Genomic DNA, 14,964 nt, shown 5'->3' on the forward strand with positions numbered 1-14,964 from the left:
GATATGTTTGCCTAGAGAGACTACTGCACTGATAGAAAAACAGTAACAGACCCTGATGGAGTGTATGGATCTCTTTACATAGAAACCCAGACTGGAAGGGTATGTCCACATTAAAACTCACACAGATCTTCCTGAGGTATAGGTTCCTCTGGATTGGTAAGCCGTCGAGGCCTGGTAGACACACAGGGAAGAAATTACAGACCAGTGCCAGATTAAACCCTGTGGAGGCCCCTAGGCAGTTGAAATTTTGCGCGCTCCCCTCGCAAATTATCTCCTAATACCGAATGCACCGGATATTTTTACAAACTAACAGATGCCAGAAGATGATCTTTTAAAAGACAGAATGTTATGTGAATCTGATGTCTCTGGTTTATGTACTTTAAGTTGTTAATGGGTACATTACATTAATACATTATTTTTTCTATAGTCTTAAATGTAAAATTTTAGTTTCTTTGAGTTGATTCATTTTTTCTATCTTTTGGAAACAATATTTAAGAAGGCTTGAGTGTAGTTTTCTTTTAAGTTCAAATCAATATGATTTTGGTTCGTTGTTGCAGGCCCCTAAAAGGAGTGGGGCACATAGGCCGGTGCCTCTTTTGCCTTTTTGGTCATCCCGAACTGTTACAGACCATAATGAGGCACAGTCACTCTTTTATTCCCAGAGAGGGACTGGTACATCTAGCATGACACTCTCACAGGCCATCATGGACCACAGGTCCATCAACATATGAAAGCACCAGAGGACTGGTACACCCATGGAAAGCAGTCCCAGACCATGGTGTGGTGTATTTGGGTGTGTAAGCCAACAGGACACAGTTGCAATCATATGAACAAACTCCCAGTCCTTTATGGGAGTACAAAATCTTTTGGGTCAGTGAGTCTTGCGAAGACTGTCACGCTTAAGAGAAAATAGCCCCAGAATGTCATTGGGCAGAGACCCTGTGTAGAATGGAAGCAGATGAGTGGTACAGTAACAAGAAGATTTTCACGTACCTTGATGGCCTAGGTTGGTTTGTGTGAGCCTAAAAAACAAAAGAGGACTGGTACAGGCCCTGAAAACATAAGACACAACGTCTCTGATTATGAGTGAGTCAATGTTTTACGACCACCTGTGCAAACTACTGTTTGTGCAGAATTGGAATTCCGAGTTCTTTGTTATTTAATGGACCCGGTTTTTACCAGATCCATTAACCCTTTGGGCGCGGCCGCGATTCTGCACCTGTGCGGCCGTTTTAATGAGTGGGCGGGTACATGGCGGCCCCCAGCCGTCATCAGCACACGCCCACCGTGATGCATGACGGACGGGGGCCATCATCAGTATGGAAGGGGTTAAATACCTCACCTTTGGATAAACGTTGCTGTGGGAAGTCCCATAAATCCACATGCTATTCCCCAAAATCTCAAACCGGAAAAATAGCATACCCCACCAAACATCTGGCCACTCATAATGAGGGTGAAAGACATGAGAATCGAGAAGAGTATGGCCGAGGGTGTGGTCAAAAACAGGTAAATACCAATCTATTGTCTTTTAAACGTGAGACAATGTGAAGACGACCACTGGTGAGATGTGATGACCTGCGTTCCCCTTTAACTCTTAAGCCCCTGGATCAACACATCACAAATACATTTTTCACGTGGTACTATCTTTAAACTGTCATGAGAGGATGTTCACTGCCAAAACAACTAATAGGAGAACTAGATCTAGGACCACTGTGCTGAGCCAACTTGCTCTACTGGGTACCTGTTCTCATGCTCCTAAAGGCTCTTGCCAAGGTGGATGTACCAAACCATGTCAACTCAAGTGAAGTGCAGTGCTAAAGTGTGTGAAAAAGTTAAAAATGTCTATTTGGACAAAAAATATGTTTAATGGAGATTGTCCGAATGTCTTGTTTAAAATAACCTGATAGTATGAGAAATATTACTATCTTCTGGCTATGGCTAATGCGGTCATTAGCCATAGCCAGGAGTTCTCCTTGAGCTCCAGATGACGAATCTCCGCCAATAAGGGTGGGCCGATGGACTCTGTATTCTAGCCAGGTGGTGGGCAAACTATTTGAATTGGGTCCCTGCACCTTAGTAGCATTCAGCACTTCTCTGTTCCTTAATACTGACTGACCACCTCCTATTAGTTGTTTTGACTGTGATTGGGGAGCAGAGGTGTTTTTAGTTATTAATCAATTCCCCTGAGACCCTCATTTACTAGGATGTTCACTGCTCCAAGAGTGCATAAACGAGCTCTTAGCGGCATAGGAAAGATGAGTCCTGTATGGTTAACAGAGTACTACTTTTGTCATCCAGACATCTGGAGCCTTAGCTATTAAGAGGCGAAATGCAAATACATGTCTGAATTCTGAAGCGCTCAAGCAGATACATCTAGACAGGCATCAGGTTAGACAGCCTCACTGTGAAGACCCCAAGCCAGCCCTCAGTACGTATGGAGTGCTCATAGCGGAAGAGTGCGTTGTCGGCCACCTCTCCTGCTGAGCTCTCACTGTTGAGCTCACAGTTCTTCCCACAGGGCATGGCTCCAGTCAGGGTTAGACAGCCCCATCTCCAAAGATAACTTTTGAATTGTGTGAGAGCAGCAGCAGTTATTTCACTATGCGTTGTATGAGGTCACTGCATTGGCAGAATGTAATATGCTAAGAAGCTCGTATTATTGGTCCGGAATTTGGAACTTTTTTTCAAGGTAAACCCACGACAATTCCAATAGAGCCACACAAAGTATGAAGAAAGAAAGAAGGCACCTTCCTTTATGGAGTAATGCTTCTTGAGAACTGGAGAAGGAACATCAGTCATCCTCTAACTTGAACGACCAATTAACGTACACAGGAACTAACCAGTTGTGCATTTCACAGATTTGGGCAGCGATTATGAGTGCTCTGGAATGGGGAGGGGTATTTCTCACATCTGGCTTGTTTCATTAACCTGTGGTGAGCTACATACTACATTTGGTAGTATCTCCTTTTCTGAGCTTTCTCCTGAAAACTGAGAATTACATGCAGAATTGGTGAGATCCGCACCAAATTCTGCAAGTCTCAAAATTTACCCCAAATTTTTACACAGGTAAATTAGGCAGGTTTGACTTGTTGAAATTTATCTGGGCAAAATTGAGAAGGGGCGAGGTGTTTGCAGCTGAACTTACAATCCTGATAAGTGTAGTAATAAGAGTTATCTCACATATTGGAATTCATCCCCATACTTGTATTTGCGGCTTTAGTACATATGCTTCGGGGGCTTGTTGATGCAAAAGGGATCTCAACCCTGCCACCATAGAGTGATACCTAAGACCTACACTGGCTCCCCGTCAACAAGAGAATAACGTTCTGTCTCCTCACCCACGCACACAAAGCCCTCTACGACCTAGGACCCGAATGCCTCAACACGCACCTGTCCTTTTACACCCCCACCCGCCAACTTCGATCGTCCAATCAAGCCCTCGCCGCAATTCCACGCATCCATATATCCACCATGGGGGGAAGATCCTTCTCCTGCTTAGCGGCCAAAACCTGGAATTCTCTCCCCACCCACCTCCGCCTCACACAGAACCACCTCTCCTTCAGAAAACAACTAAAAACCTGGATATTCAACAAGTAAAATACCCCCCTCCCTCAATCGCCTTGAGACCATCTGGGTGAGTAGTGCGCTATACAAATGTTAAACTTGAACTTGAACTTGAACTTGACCGCCGGACTTGCGGTGGCGGTCTGTGTCCAACCTATTTCTAGGTGTTTTTAGGACCAGCTATCGCTGCACCGGTTGCACCAGGGAACAGCCTTTCCCTGTTGGTGGTGCTGCACAGAGGCTTATATAATATGCAAGGCTGGACCGCCGCGTTCTGCCCAGCATATTATGAGGTTCCCCTCCGCCAGCCATTTCATGACTGGCTTACTGCTTCGAAAAAGATGAGGGAGGGGAAACAGGGGGATGTTTGCCCCCCTGTTTGAATGCACCCCAAGTTCCAGAACGGCATGGACTGTGAAGTCCATACCGTTCTGGAACTTCTTTTGCTTTCCCATTGCGGTGGCTGTGTTCAGGGCACCCCGTGGGAACGGCAACAGAAAAGGCAGGAAAAGTCCACCAGACACGAGTTCAACTCATAATCTGGCGGGCGCCCCTTAGTTATCACACAACTCAAGTGATTGTTTGCCTCCTGGTTGTGGTCCAGTTCACACACAAGAGAGGGCTCTAGTTTGCAGTCACGGGTTGAGAAACGTTACTGTCAGGAAGTGCAGGCTCACTGTTTGATCCCAATCGCCACCAGGCATCTCCCTCATTGGCCTAGCTAGAAAGTCATGCACAAGCACCGCCCATGAAATGTCTTCTCTCAGAAGATTGGGGGCTGACTCTTCGGCTGAAACTTGTCGCAGATGATGTTGGAAAATATTTCCATGCCAGCATCATCATCTGATGCAGCAACGATCATTTTCATAGAGTTGATGTAGGTCTGCCTTCCACTGCTTCCTCTCGCTGAGATAGTACCCGATGGCGTCAGGATAAGGAGCCCTGTTTATCTGTGGGTTGCGTCAGAGGCCAAAGGATGTACTTTTCTGTTGTAACCACAATAGCCATTTGCATATGTATATATGCAAGACTTGACAGTCCAGGGAGGGAAGTGGGTGCGTGTGCTTTGGTTGGCACAGACAGGACTTGGTCGGGTGTGCATGCTGAATGCAGAAGCAACTCTTGGTGTTGGAAAGGTTGTAACCATAAAATGAAGATTCGCGGCTCAGGGAGGTGAACAAACAGAAGGAACAACTGCAAAGGCGGAAAGACCACGGACAAGCAGTGAGTACGAGGCGGGCGGGTCCAGTTGAGAAATACATTGCACGTCGATAGTTCCCTAAACAGCACAAAGCAAAGGACAATGGCTAACCTAAAAAAAAAAAAGAAATAACGAAAATAAAAGAAGCACAGACGTTTTTAAGTCTGCCAAGGAAAATTAGATTTATTCGATAAAAAATCGAAATTATTTTTAGAGAACTGAAAGTTTTCCAGCCGCAAAGCAGGATGGTGTGATAAGAAAATGTTCTGCTCTCCGGTTTTTGCTGTTTTTATTGTCGACGCACTTGGGGTCATTGGAGTTGATTTTTTCAATTTAGAGGGGTCTAAATGGAAGTCGCAGCTGTTATTAGGCGAGTGAAGGGGCTTGAATTCGTGAGATTTTGCTGAAGGGTCTGGAATCTGTTGCGGAGGTTCGTTTGCAGGACAGAGAGAACTGCGATCATTGCGGTTTGTTGTGTGTGTGTTTTTTCAAGCCTAACACTCCCATGTGAGTTACATTCTTTAACCATGCGGACGTTGCGCAATTACTAGATGCATCCTTCAAAAATACCAAGGGGCTTATATACAAGCCCTTTGTGCCACTATTGCGTCACCTTTCCCAGTTTAAAAATGACGCAAGGGGCTTGTAAATCTGCCCTCAAATGTGTAGAAACAGTCAAACGTCTCAAGCCGCACACTCCACCTTCCTGAAGTCGTGGCAGTGCCTGGCAACGTTTCTCAAACTGCACCTTTTATTTACGAAAAAGACATTGTGTAGAGTCCAAAGTTCTCTTGGTAGCTGAATATTTGTTTCCTGGGGAAAGTTTTGCTTCGATAACATTTTCATGTAACTTTTTTTTAACACAATGCCATTTTTCTACAAAAGATGTACGTGTGTGCTAAAACCCCTTTTTGTTTAAAGAACAGTCATTATAGTTGTGTCCCGCTGCTTCAAAGTTAAGTGGGAAACATTGGATTAAAACTCAGTTTCAGGTAGAAAATGTTGCCAGTGGAAAAATCTCCCTTTTTTTCGGAGTCCATGAGCCATGATCATGCGTGAAGGTTTCATCTCTCTTTAAACAAATTGTCTCATGATGAAGTTTGTTGGCAGAAAATTGAACACAATATATAGGAACAATTTCCGAATGCCTTGAAGACCATGGGATTCTGTGTGTTTTCAGTGGTGGCTGGTGACTTTTGAAAGTGGTGGGGCGTAAAAGTTGGGGATGAGTTTTGAGTCGCTGCCAACCACTGTATTTCCATTTACTTTCGCCTTGTCATAATTTTGAAAACTCTGTACCCCCATGATCTGGGCCCCACTGCACCCATTTTGCTTAGAATCACAATTACAACTCAAATACTTGACCACTGTCCTCTGCGGAGAGGCAAATGATTGGATGGCCATGTATTTTGAACACCTTTTTCATCCCCTGACAAACCCTGTGAGAAACTCACAGAGACTTCAACCCTCACCGCTTTCAAATGCCACCAGCCACCTTTGCTCACTGCAGCCTCCTTTCTACAAAGAGGTCCCTGAAGGCCATCTCAGCTACGAGCATCCAGGGGCCTGCCTCGCCCAGCTCCTCATGCAGCCCAGAGAGCATGATTCTAAGCGGCAGTGGCAGCATCTGAGGCAGCTTTGTAAAGTTCTCCACCTTTTCCCTAAGTCAACTCACACCCCAGTGGTGCAGGCCCTTGTTCTACCTCGACTGACAGTAAGTACATTATACCTAGGGCTATCCCAAAAGACTATCCAGACTACAACGGGCCAAGAACTAGACAGAAAATCTGTTAACCTCATGCGCGCTAGCGGAATTCCGCTCCTGCGCTGAGATTTTTTAAATCGCACTTTACGTGACGAGCTGGGCTCATCATCAGCGTGCGAGGAGGCTACGCCATGACGAGCCCAGCTCGTCATCAGCCTGGAAGGGGTTAATGAGTAGAACGAAATTCAATTCAGCATCCTCAGCTCTAATCTGTCCCGCAGCTCCTGACCGCACCATGACCAGCGTCGGATTGGTAACACGGGTATTCGGGCAATGTTCGAGGGGCCGGTGTCCGAGTTCCTGCTCTGGGCTGCTTTTGTGACCAGTCTGGGGGCCGATTTGGGCGCTGGATCTATTGTTGGAATACAGGCAGCGGCCCAAATGGGCGCTGTGTCTATTTTTGGAATACAGCCAGCGGCCCAGTGGGTGTCTGAGTGGCCTTTCTAGAGGCGGATGGGCGCTCATTACCTCCTGTTTAGCAACGGGCAGAGGTGTCACTCCCTTTGTCTCACTGGTTGTCCCATTAATGTATGCACATACTGAGCAGGGCAGGGGGCCTGAGTAGAAGAGGCCTCACATATTTCCAGGTGAATCACCAGTGTAAACTAATGAGTGCATTTTTTTTAACCCCCCTCCTTCTTTTTAATACAATTGTGCCGAAGCAGTGATTTGAGGAAAGGTATTATGCAAATGGGGGCCGATTTTTTTGTGTGTGCCCGGGCCGATTTTTAATCCCAATCCGACCCTGACCATGACACCCAGCTGGGCATTTGTTGCCCTTTCTATAAAGCATTTAATCAGCATCATCAGTGAGAAAGAATACATTGGAACAAATATTTCCTGTTTCCACTGCTTGCAGGCCTTCCTCTTCTACCAGGCTGCCATAGTCTGATTGGTGAATCAACTCCCGGGCGGGAAACAACACTTATAACGCAACTTTTACAACGTACTACCTTTACAATGAAACCTTTACAACGCAACATCCATTACAACGCATGCCATTACAACGCAACCATTACATCGCATGTCACTACAACGCATACCACTACAACGCATGTCATTTCAATGCAGTCATTACAACGCATACCATTACAACGCATACCTACACTATCCAACATTTACCCTACTGTTGCACCCCCTGGAGTTAGAATAGTAATTTTTACCCCTACACTATCTAATACTTACCCTACTGCTGCACCCCCCGGAGTTAGAATAGTAATTTTTACACCTACACTATCCAATACTTACCATACATGCAATGTAATGGTATGCGTTATAATGGTATGCGTTGTAAATGTGGTATGCGTTGTAAAGGTAGGTGCAAAGAATTTGTTGTAATGGCATGCGTTGTAATGGAATGCATTGTAATGGATTTAGCAGTGTAAAAAATGCGTTGTAAAGGTATGCGTTGTAAAAGTATGCATTGTAACGACATACATCCCTCCCGGGCTCTGGTAAAGAATCTTCCAGGCGCTGGGCCATGAGCAGAAAAGTCTCAAAATTAGAGTTATTTGCTTTCACACTCGATTTAAAAATATCTCCATATCTCTGACACTACACAGCCCCCCCCCCTACCCTCGGTGATCGGTGACAAGCAGCCCTGCTCAGATGTCCCACAATCCAATCAGTCTGAGTTTGATGATTTCCCTGCTGCTTCCCAGTGCTTTGGCGAGGTCTTGCAGTGCCAGCACATGCAGAACAAAATAGTGATGACTTGGGTGATTTAAAGCCCCACCTTAAGTATGGTGATACACGCAGTTGCCCTTGTAACCACTATAGTATACACGGATTTCAACAGCAAACACATTAACCTGCTAAGCTATTTTATTGGAATTTGAGTCTGAACGGAGTGTACAAAGACCTCTGCAGATGGCATACATATTACCAACTTAAGGGTCTTTGTGGGATCACACCAGTGACCTGCGGGTGTCTTTCTCTAATATCACCCCCCCCGCCCCCCTCCCCCCCAACACTCTCTAGCAAGCACATAATTCTGCTTGGCTGTCTTGGCGAGACCAGGTGAAATGCATACTAAGAGCATTACTTTACGTGATGTGGCCCTGTGTAAAGGAATGTTTCTTTAGGGAATTCCGCTGAAATAAGAAGTTTTCTCTGAGTGTAAATCTGCGCTGAGGGTCATGCGCACATGCACTCACAGTCATGCGATACAAAGACATACTCACAGCCATGCACAAACACGCAGTCATGCATGCACACACACACACTCTATTATAATAAGAGTGTTACCTTGGGACATTTGACCTCTGCACCATCCTTCCTCAGAGATTCTGTCTCCCATGGAAGGCCACAATGTACAAGTACAAGCAATCACGACCGGCATTACGGGCGGGTGGGGGGTGGAAATGTGGCGGCCAGCGGGAGGGGTTTAAATAAATAAAAAGGGGTTTAATTAAATGAAAATATAAAATTAAACTTACTTAGCTTCTGGATGGGTCTGACTCCCGCCATCCTGCGCCAACTCCTGCAGCTCTCTTCGTCATCTGTAAAGCAGCCTCCTCCCTCCCCTCCGCCAATCGCAACGCAATGCAGGGTAGAGCGCCCCAGCCATGCCATTTTCTCCTGAATAGAGAAAAAGGGAGAGTGGGCGGTCAGGCTCGAAGGCAGGGGGGGAGTGGCTTACCCACTGTTGTGGATACTGACTGTTTGGTCGGCTCCAGGGGCCGACCAAACAGTCAGTCCCCCCACAACAGGAGGTAAGCCACTCCCCCCTGCCCTCGATCAAGACCGCCCACTTTCCCGCCCCTAACCAGGCACTTCTGCTTTCTCGCAGTGCTAGAAGCAGAAACATAAAATGGTAGTTTCTACCAGTTTATGTTTCTGCTTCTCGCACTGCGAGAAAGCAGTGGGGCGATGCCAAACGCCCCTATGGAGGAGCCACCACTGTGTGTTTTAACAGTCCCCAATCACCTATGCTGATTGAGTGTCAGTGGTGAAACCCAGTTACCTCGCCAAAGCCACACAGCTTCTGCTCTTCCGAGAAAGATCCGGAGTTCACACTCTGTAGCTTTTCACACTTCAGCACTTGGTCAGTGCTAGGATGTCACCCTCGAAGCGAATCTCCATACAGTCAGATTATATTATAAATAAAAATGATTCACCTCCTTATAAAGTGACAGAAAAGTTATTTACATGAAATTGTTCTTTCTATTAATGAATCTGAATATGAAAAAAAATATCTCCTAGTGATATTTCTTAGGTAGAGGGATATAATCCCTGCTATAGGTCAATACTTACCCAGTGAATTGAACGACGTATCTGGTAGAATTAGGTGTTCTCCAGTGCAGGCTCAAAGATGGGCATATACTAAACTGTAAAAGAAGCATTAGCAAAGCCAATTGGTCTCGCCTATGCAAGAACTATTAGCTTTGCCAATGTGTTTTAGACAGCTTTTAAACCAGCTTGGATGCTATTCAGAATGGCTAAACATTAGTGTCATAGAGGAGAGTAGCATGGAGTAGAGTGGAGTAGAGTGGGGAAGAGTGGAGAAAAGTGGGGAAAAGAAGAGTAGAGTGTCTTAGAGTGAAGTAAAGTGTTGTGGAGTGCCATGTACTGGAGTGTTGTGGACTGGAGCATCATGGACTGGAGTCTGATGAACTGGAGTGTTGCAGAGTGGATTATAGTGGAGGGGCATAAAGGGGAGTGGCATAGAGAGGAGGGGTGTAGAGTGGAGTAATGTGACATAGATTTGAGTATCGTGGAGTGGACTGTCATAGAGAGGAGTGTCTCAGAGTGGCGTAGAGTAGAGTACCTTGGAGTGGTGTAAAGTGGAGCAGAGTTGTAGAGTGTAGTGGCGTAGAGTGTATTGGTAGAGTGCAGAGGCGTAGAGTGGTTTAGAGTGGCCTAAAGTGAATTGGTGTAGAGTTGTATAGAGTAGAGTGTCATGGAATAGATTGTTGTAGAGCAGAGTGGAGTGTCATAGAATGGAGTGGTGTAGAGTGGAGTGCTGTAGAGTGGAGTGGAATTAAGTGGTGTAGAATGGAGCGGCGTAGAGTGGATTAAAGTGGCGTGGTGTATCATAGAGTGGAGCTTCATATAGTGAAGTGGGATAGAGTGGAGTGGAATGGATGTCATTGAGTGGAGTGCTGTAGAGTTGCTTAGAGTGAAGTGCATTAGAGTTGTGTGTGGTAGAGTTTAGTTCAATGTCGTAGAGTGGAGTGTTGTAGAGTGGAGTAGAGTGTCGTAGAGTAGGTTAGGTTTTATTAACTGTACAATTAATTAAAATCTTTACAGTAAAAGAGAAAGTACAAAGATCGATAATTCTAAAAAAACTTTCTTTCATGTTTAAAAAAAAGAGTAGAGGAGTGTACCTATGCTGATTAGGATAATGGTATATAAGGAGAAAACAATATGGGTAGTGAGGAATACAACTCCCACAGTCTTAGTCTCATTGATTAAGAGTTCCCAGCAATTGTATTGGTTCAGATAAGTCTTTACGTTATTGATTACAAGGGCGAGCAGGTGGCTTTTTCGGTGAAACAACGGGTCTGGTTCAGTTCAGCTCATGTCAGTTCTTGTTGTGGTGAGTATCCTGGATGAAGAGATAGATTGTAGTGGAGTGGCATAGAGTGGAATGGCTTAGCGTGGAGTAGCTTACATTGGAGTATGCATTGCGTGTTAGCGAGCTGCCATTATAGACAACACATTTTCCATTGAAATGGCCTTTACATTGGCACATACAGTTTTACTGGATCTGCACCCAGCAAGACCATCACACAAACCTTCTCACTTAGAAGTCAGAGGAAGAACAGTATAGAGCAAGCTCCCTCAGAACACAGAGCCTGACATTTGACTTGTGATAAGAATAAACTGAAAGGCCTATTTACAGAAAGCAAGCCATTGAGAAAGAATACATTAAAAAGATGTCCCATGGGGGGACAAAGACATGCTGGTAGCCTAAAACAAATAAAGCCAGCAAATAGAAAGCCAGAATTTGTGAGTTACAAACCACAACATCAATGGCAAGCTATGGGTGGAATGCATTCCCACTGAAGCTTTCAGAATGGCCACAAGAAGTCTTTTCACAGCGAAACAGATGTGCTGCTTGGTTGGCTTCGACCTAAAAATGAGTTTGTATAAGCTAATTCTGCATCATCGGCAGCAAGGATTTCAGAATATCTGCATTGCTGGATGATTTCTGGATTAGATCGTACATGGTTCCCTTGCTTAGTGGCATCATGTTGAGCTTAAGATATCAGAATATGAAAAACAAAGTTCTGCAACGTGCAAAATGGGGATTTGCGCCCAATTTCTCCAGGGTGAGTGTATTTTGTGCTTTTTCTTTTGCCAGTAATATTGGCTAAGCATTGCTACACTGTAATTGCAGAGCCAACAAAGTTCACATTGTTCCATGGCATTATAGCTGCAGTCACTTCAAGTACATGACATAATGTGGGCTCTTCTTCTATAAATGATCCGAACTACAGGCTCAATCCATACCGCTCATAACTATAATTTAAGGAGCACATCAAACATCTGATATAGCTTATGGCTGGAGAGCTATAATTCTACTAGAGCATTTCAGCCATTTAGGGCAGAATAATGTAATTACAAAGAGAAAAGGCAGAGAAGAAATCTGGAAATTTAGGTTAGAAATCCTAAACGTGCCACAATGAGTGCTCTGCTGCTCTATAGTCTTCAGTGAGGAACACGACATTCTAATGTTTTAACCACATGCGTGCGGGGGTTATTTTTGCGCTACGCGGCTTTTTTCCAAAAGCCGCGTAACATGACGAGCTTAGCTCGTCATCAGCACACGACCACCGTGGCTGATGACGAGCTCAGCTCGTCATCAGCATCGAAGGGGTTAATTAAGCATCAATCACCGGGAGGGCAGTGCCAGGTGGCCAAAGAACAGCGGTAAGCCAGAGGGCCTGATTTCCAATGGACTCTTGTGTACGTTTATGTTCCTTTTGGAATTCACACACTCCGATTTAATAGTAAGTTTACAATTGCAGACTCCCCACAGTCGGGCGGAGAACTCCGCACATAAAAAGATACAGCATGCCTATTTGGTTTTATGTTCTCTACCCCAACAGTGGTAAACTTACTAATAAATCAGAGTTTGTGAATTCCATAACAAACATAAACTTACACAAAAGTATAAGTTTGCCTTTCTGAGTCTGACCCAGGCAGTCTGAAGCAGAGCTGAGTGCCCACCTCTATCACATTCCATCTTCCAGCCAGAACAACTATTAGTGGTGTTTTTTCATATTTTATTTTAAATATCAGGAAAATTAAACAAAATTGAGCAATGCATGAAATGTACTTGGCTGGCGTTTCACATTAAAAACTGTATGTGAGGGCACACCTCGACTTCATAGTTACCTGAGTTAATGGTATGAGATAGTTTCTAGGACAAAATGTCTTTCCGCCTGCAAGCCATTTTTGATCAAACCAATCCCCCATGGGCACAAATCATGGAAATGTGAGTGCTTGTGAAATGGTTAAGAAATATATAAAAAATGTGCATAGTTCAAAGTTTGACATTTTTACCAGAATTCACCCTCATAACTACAATTTTGCAATGGCCTAGTAACTACTATGGTTGCCATGTGATTTGACTTGCACTGTTAGTCTTATAAGAATTGTATGCAGATTTCACCGTATTAAACGTGTTAATCCCCTTCCAGGAATCGGTGCCAAGCCTGAAGTGAGGACTCACTTTCTGTCGATTATCACATTTGTGACCTTGTCTATTTCAGAAAAATACTGACATGTATGCTTGTCACAACTTCTGACCGTTGATTTAAGCAAAAGCTGTAATATTTGCACTGCAGAGTTCTTCAAACGCCTAGAGCGTGTTACACAATTTCCCAGTTTGCACCCAGTGAACCTTTTGAAAGGTGAGCTGGGTGCAAACAGTGATAATGCGCCTCATTATGATGTATGCGGTGCCCCAGGGCAGCCACAAATTCACACTGCATGCAGGGCACTCATGTGAAAACAGAGCTGCTCCGTGTTTTCACAGTGCAGGTGGCCCCTGCCTGCACTTTCAAAGTGGATTAGGGATCCCCTTGTAGGTGGGTCTATTCAGTGACTGCACCTGCCTACAAGGGGATGTCAGTGACTGCACCTGCCTACAAGGGGATGTCTGGGGGTCCATAGGATCCCCTTTCCCCTGCAGAGTCTGCAATATGGGGCAGGTGCAGAGTCAAAGGAATTCCTTCATTTGAATAGGGCACGTACCTATACAAATGAGGGGAAACCCTCTGAAAGTAGAGCTGGCGCTTTAAGTGCACGAGCGCTATCGGTATTATAGATGGAGATGCACTAGCGTCTGCGCCACCTTCTATTATACCAGAGTGCCCTGGGGGACGCAAAGTGGGTGCAAACGCCTGTTGCTCCCCAGGGCACCTTCTGTTATAAGGCCCCTAGAGGGCTAACATTAATTTTTTATGGCAGAGCAGAAGGAGGGGGCCATATACATCATGCTGGAATATGAGCTGTAGAATCAACAGTATTTTCCGAGGAGCAAGTCGCAGAAAAAGAAAAGCATAGCCATATATTTAACTCTGGCTTGCTATTTCAAGCCTAAGCTTAACCATGCCCAGAGCCCCGGGTTGATTAACCACACCCCTATGCTGGACTGCCATACGCAAGCCCACTCCGCTTACACTCACAGGGGGTACGACACAGCTATATTGGCCCAGGTCTACCCCACTGCCTGAGGTGGCATGGTTGTTTCCGCTGTACACAGCACAATGTAATGTGGTAGGGTTTGGGGCCCTCATGCATACATAATGACCACACAGACACACTTAGATAGTTTGTGGGACTGGCTATGGGCACATGCGCCCAACCCCTTTTATTGCCAGGGTCACATGTACAGTGACACCTGTTCTGGATGGGGGTGGGGTGACTGGAAGCCACCCCTCAGTGGCTGGTTGGTGCTGGCAACAACTACAACAGTGATCAGATAATCAGAAGTTCAAAGTTCAAGCAGCAAGGGTCCATGACTTGAGCTGCACATAGTTAGTGGCCCCGGATGCACTGCTGCCAGCACAGGCACACCGCCACGAGACGGTGATTTGCGGTGAACAAAGGTAAGGCCATGTGAGCTGAGCGGGTCCTCGCCGATGTCGAAGGTGAATTTCACGGAAGGTTGTGGGGGACAGTGGAAGGAGTCCTTCCAGGGCATGATGCAGAGGGCAGAAGCCAGCAGAAACAGGCAAATGGAGAAGGGGAATGACACAGCCTCATTTTTAGCACCAAGTCAGTATCACCTACGTGATGATGAAGACAACCCCCAGGCCATAGACTCAGACGCCACCAAAGTTCAACCAGAGAGTGTCCATGAATGTCGGGGCACAGACTTAGTGGCACCGGAGCTGAAAGGGTATGCTGTCTGGGTTGAGGCCTGTTCAATTCTATAAACTTGATTTAATGATTTGATTTAAAATTATTTCTAAAGCGC

At 45.4% G+C, this 14,964-nt stretch overlaps 1 protein-coding gene across 2 annotated transcripts in view; it reads left to right on the forward strand.

The window, feature by feature from the left end:
* RGS13 (regulator of G protein signaling 13) overlaps positions 1 to 14,964 on the forward strand; it is a 361,972-nt gene that overhangs the window by 210,966 nt on the left and 136,042 nt on the right. The window contains exon 1 of one of the 2 annotated variants that reach the window (XM_086964492.1): positions 4,601 to 4,788. The exons of the other annotated variant lie outside the window; for it this stretch is intronic. The gene's annotated coding sequence lies outside the window, so the exon portion shown is untranslated. Of the gene's footprint in view, positions 1 to 4,600; positions 4,789 to 14,964 lie in introns of those variants that run through there. 2 annotated transcript variants of the gene reach the window in all.

The sequence above is a fragment of the Lissotriton vulgaris genome, chromosome 1_1, assembly GCF_964263255.1.
Source record: "Lissotriton vulgaris chromosome 1_1, aLisVul1.2, whole genome shotgun sequence".
Taxonomy (NCBI): domain Eukaryota; kingdom Metazoa; phylum Chordata; class Amphibia; order Caudata; family Salamandridae; genus Lissotriton; species Lissotriton vulgaris.